Raw genomic sequence first — 6,000 nt, forward strand, 5'->3', positions numbered from 1 at the left:
AATATCCAACAAGATTAACATGTATCAAGTTTATAGTATAAACTCCAGTAGAGTATGAGTAATTATTGGATAAAATATTAATTGATTGTCTTCCCAATTGTATAAAGAAACACTTGTTGGTGTTCTAAAATCACATCACATTCATGGCCATCTATATAGTAAGTTAAATAAAGTGATCACTAGTGTTGAAAACTGACCAGAGTTCAAATTTAGAGAAGTGATTGGATGTGATAATTAAATTAGGCCATCCAGGTTTAATAATAATTACCCGTAATGGAAACCTGAAGTTTCATTTGATAATGTGCTGACGCTTTCTCAATGTTAAATATATAAAATGAATTGAATGGCAAGACGTAATATTGATATTGAGTTATATTTGGATTGTGAGTTATAATAATTTGTATTGATGAAAATTTCAAGATTTAATATGTTTTGAATTTTTTTTTTTATATAAAGGAGTAAGGCTGATAAAGGAGTAATTGCTGACCAGAAGTTCACCAAAATAACTTATATATTATTGTCAACTATCAAGTGATCAGAAGCTCACCAAATACACTATTTAAGTCTTTAACGATCCAGAAGATCATCACCTACTAGAATTACGAGCAAGTGATTTATGCTTGTATAACAATTCTTTTGATTGAGGCTATTATATGTCAGCACATATTAAATTGGAGAAGAAAGAAAAACGTACAACTGCACAACATATGTCTCCCCATTGACATTGATATCCAGAAGAGAAAATATTATTGAATATTTAATAATAAATACACATGAAATATAAAGTTAATGAATAAATGATTCTTCATCGAAATTGTTCTCCAGAAGAGATAAATTTTGATTGTGATCCTCCCAATGAAATGAATTTTAATGCAAATTTATATACTAAATTGGTATAGAATCAGACGCCCCTATAAAAGAGATATATTACCAACTTAGGGGGAGAAGAAATAGCAAAAGTTGGGAAAATCAAAATAAATAAATAAAGAATATATATGATCCCTATAATGTTAGTTTGAAAAGTTATATATATGCCAACTTTTGTATATATATTATCAAGATATGTTACACATTTATGATTTGATTTGTATTCAGTTATGACTCATGTTGCATAGCGTTGAAGATACATTTTTGTCATATTAATTATGTGTATACATTGAGATTAAATCTTGCCAATTGTACTTGAATCACTACACCTGAAGTGTAGGTTGTGTATGATCGGTTCCAAAATAAAGAAATGTTTAATAAATATGATGTTTGACAAGATAGTGCAGTTGACACTAATAGTGTAATAGTATATAAATACTATAGTGTATGAAATACCCTAAAGTGGTATAGATATCTGAATTATTATAATAGATGGCCTATGATGTTAGAAAAGTTATGATGGTACCAATGAGAAATGTATTAAGATATCATAGTAAAATAGCATGCGGAATGTAAGTTAAAGGAATTTTATGATACCGGTAGATAATGGAACCGATGAATAATATGCATATGCATAATGAAATGAAATATGGATTTTTAAATCCACAAGTAAGGGATCTGAAATATATGTACATTTTGATGTCGACATAATGATAATGATCATAAGTTTATCATAGACCCGAAGTCCAATGAAATATGGATTTTTAAATCCACGCTGTACAGTGTCTTGCATCATTTTGAGTCTTATATTCATGTACATGTGAGTCATAGGTTAATGGTTTATTTCATATGTAGGAAGTTAGATGCATTACTCATTATATAATTTGTTTAATATGTTATCATGTTTTATATATCTCATATTGCATGGATTAATTTCTTACAATGGCTGTGGTGTATGTGAATGTTCTTTCAAAATATAGCAAGACATATTTACAACTTTGATGAAAAATTAGAAAGAGATATTTATATTCCAATAGGCTTATAATTGTAATGAAATTATTGATGACACTTATATAATAACATGTTATGAATCATGTAAAAGGAGTTCCTGAAGAACTTATATATGACGTATTAAATGCCCAACTCTACAAATTTTTATGTCTTGAATATTGCAATTATTATCAAACTCTTGAAAAGTCTATGTGACTACATTATTGACATCTCAGCCTGAAGTTTGAGTATATGAGAGCTAGTAGGATTTACTATTTGTATTTATAAGAGAGCTATCATGTCAATCATGAAACATCTAAATAATATCAATGGAATACTTATGCGCGAGAATGTTTTCTCATGGTCTAGAAGAACCATGATTAGCGAACATAATTACATATTTTATATTATAATTCATATGAGATTGAAGAATGACATTAATAATATCAAGTTTGTCATCAAATTATCATTAATGAATGTTAAATCAAATAATGATCACCAATATTTATTATTTAACGACTTCCAGAAGAAGTCATAACCGAATGAGTTTAACCTTTTTAATCAACTATTAAATAGATATTTGGAATGGTGATATTAGAGATAAACACATATATGGAGAAATGAAGACACTTCACATGTTCACGTGAAGACTTGAAGAATTGAAGATGCAACTTCAGCTTAGGATAGTCGAAGATCAACAAGTGATATTTTACCAACTTATTAGAAGATATCCAACATATTGGATTCATTGTTGCGACACTAGAAGATCTCAAGTTATGTATTTATCAGGGGGAGAAAATACGCGCTGCACTCTTTTTCCCTTGACCGTGGTTTTGTCCCAAATTGGGTTTTCCTGGTAAGGTTTTTAATGAGGCAGCATCTCGAGCGTATTATGAAGAATGATGTACTCTTTTTCCTTCACTATGTTTTTATCCACAGGGTTTTTCGTAGTAAGGTTTTAATGAGGCACAATCTTCGATAATGGACATCCAAGGGGGAGTGTTATGAAATATTTGTGGATATCCATTATCCTCCTTTGTATCATACCGGAACAATCTAGATCTAGGGTTTATATTCTTATCCATTCAAACCCTAATGTATTGTATTTATATATACCCCATTATATGGAATAGAAATACACTGATATATTCTCTATCAATCTCTCTTATATTTCTCCTTATTTTATAACAAAATCTAAATACTTATAATTAGGGGTGAGCAAAATATCAGGGTACCCTGAATCGGAACCGGAACCTGTTGAGAACCGCTGGTTCTGGAACCGAGACCTGTATAAGAGGTTCCGGTTTCGGGTAGCAAACTGGAGAACCTGTTGTAACAGGTTTCGATTCAGGTTCTCAATTTTTTGGAACCGGAACCTATAGGGTACCTTGTACTTGATAAAAGTATCACTTAATTTCAAATTATACACTAATTCTTACTCAATTTTTAAATAATAAATATCAAAATTAAAATTATAAAAATATATATATTAAATTTGTTAGACAACTACTATTAGTTTGTCTTATTTGCAAGTTGAAAACATTATAAATTAGTGACCAACCAGTTTTTTAATAAAAAATCCGCAAAAAAGTTAGTGAGTATATTATAATACAGGGTACCCTAAATCAGAACCGAAACCGGAACCTGTAGGTTCTGGTTTCGGTTCCCAATTTCCAGGAACTTGTTCAACATGTTCCAGTTCCGGTTCCCATTTTGAGGAACCTGTTGCAACAAGTTCCGATTCCTGGAATTTTTACAGGATACCCTGCTATGCTCACCCCTACTTATTATCAAATTTAGAATATCTTTTTTTGTTCAAAAAAATAATAATAAATTCAGAGTATCTTTTAAAATTAAATGTCAACCTTAATTTGAGAAAAAATAATTATACTACATATTTTTTTTATATACTACATATTCATAAATTGAAAAAAATAAAATTATATTGAAAAAAAAAGATAAGTAAAGAAAGATTTAGTCAAAGATAACTAATTAACCCCACCCCCAAATCACGAAGTACTGATTTATTTATTTATTTACACACTAATTACATCGATCTGCGCGTGTTTTTGTCCTGAATTCCTAACTTTATACATTTTTCAAGAGTAAATTCAATGCTTATATATAGCCCTAAGGGCTATGTATAGCATTACCCATTTATTTATATGTATTTTGATAAGCATTTTTTTTTTCAATGAAGGTACAGGGCTAATTAATTTTTTATAAACCCCACCCCCAAATCACAAAATACTGATTTATTTATATGTATTTATTTATATGCATTTTGACAAGCATTTATTTATTATTTTTTTAAATAACACCAATTTCTCTTTTTCCTAAATTATGGTTGTATGGTTTTAGCTAAAATATTTAGATTGATTATATAATCTCAAAAAAGATTTTTTTTCGTATAAAACCTTTTGATATTTCTTCAAAAAAAATATCCTTTCTATACAAAATGCGAAATGCTAAAATCATGGAAGTTTTTCAACTTATCTTTTATTTATTTTTGTACAAAAATAAAAGAAAAATATAAAATAAAATAAATTCATCTTCAACATAAACATGCACCCATCTTAAACAATGGCATTGTAGATTCAAGCTTTAACAATGGGGTTACTAAAAACTCATATGACAAATTAAAATTTAACATGAAATCATGTGACAAATGAAATTAAACACAATATTATAAAATATTACGCTATTGCTTTAATCAAATTGTGTATACATATACTTACATTGATTTCAATCTCATAAATTAATTTTATATTGACGCATAAATATGATGATTACATTAATCTTATTGATATCATATATACGAATGAATTTTGGATGAAAAATAAGGTTAAAAATTAATGATGAAGTACGCCATGAAAAAAGGTTGAAACTATTAATATGAGTTCTCATCTAAAAATAATTGTTAACTATTTTATAATTAACTTGGATGGTTTTTTATAATATTGTAAATTGGGGGAAAAAAATTAACCTTCTAAAAGTATGAAAACAAACAACACTTTGTCGACTGGTTGCTGACTGGTCATGACTTAAATGATATGTAAATTAAGTTTTTAATTTTTTTTGAAAATGTAATATTCAAAGGCTAAGATTAAGCAAAAAAATAATAATAAACGGCTTAGATTTAATTTCTTATCATAGTCGTCCGCAGTCGACGACTACGGTAGAACCATCCCTGTTGATATCTTTGATTTATTCTATGTTTAGTTTTTTCTATAAAAAAAAAAGATGTAGTTTGTCTTTTTTTTTATTTTTTTTTAGAAAATGTTAGCCGAGTAATTTTATTAAATTAAATCAATCCACACCCAAATTAAATAAAACTTTGAGGAATAATTTGAACCCTAGATAACACATATTGATCCAATGAATTAAATGCACCAAGTTCGACCTTAATTTATATTTTCTTTTAAAAGAACCTTAATCTGATTACGTTATCAAAAGTGAAAAGCCTACGTTCCATGCATACGTTGACCTACATTCTTAAAGGAAAAAATCAAAAGACATCAACAGATAATGATATCCATGCATATGTTATACTCGATAGTTAAACAACCTACATTCATTATTTTAAAGTTATTCCTTCTTTTCCAAATTTTCAAGAGAATAAAGTCGCAATACATATAATGTTCCATTGAAATTTTTATAATAGTCGTTTGAAATATGACTATCATAATATTTTAATGATTATAGGGTTCATAATTGACATATATATCTCTAAATAATAAACTATTTTATTATATTTTTCGTATAAAATAGCATTATCAGAATTTTTTTTTTAGATAAAATATTTTGTCTCATTTATATAATTATTATTATTATTTCTTAGTTTCTCAAAAAATAATTATTTTATGTTGGATTAAACTTTTAAAAAATTATATTTACGTTGCCATTTTAAGAGACTAATTATATCCAATATATAGTTCCAAAGTTTGCTTAGAATAGGGGAGATTCAGTACGAGTTAATGGATATTATAGGGGATCCATTAACAAGATCATTAGTGATTAGTCAAGGGGGCCATTGCATCAGTCCCAGACTCTGATCCAGAAGCTTTAAGGCAATATCTTAGCGCATAAATGAAGGATAGACTCAGACTAACATAAGATCAAAGATTCAAAGAAGGGGGCATA

The sequence above is a fragment of the Chenopodium quinoa genome, unplaced genomic scaffold (assembly GCF_001683475.1).
Source record: "Chenopodium quinoa cultivar QQ74 unplaced genomic scaffold, ASM168347v1, whole genome shotgun sequence".
Lineage (NCBI taxonomy): Eukaryota > Viridiplantae > Streptophyta > Magnoliopsida > Caryophyllales > Amaranthaceae > Chenopodium > Chenopodium quinoa.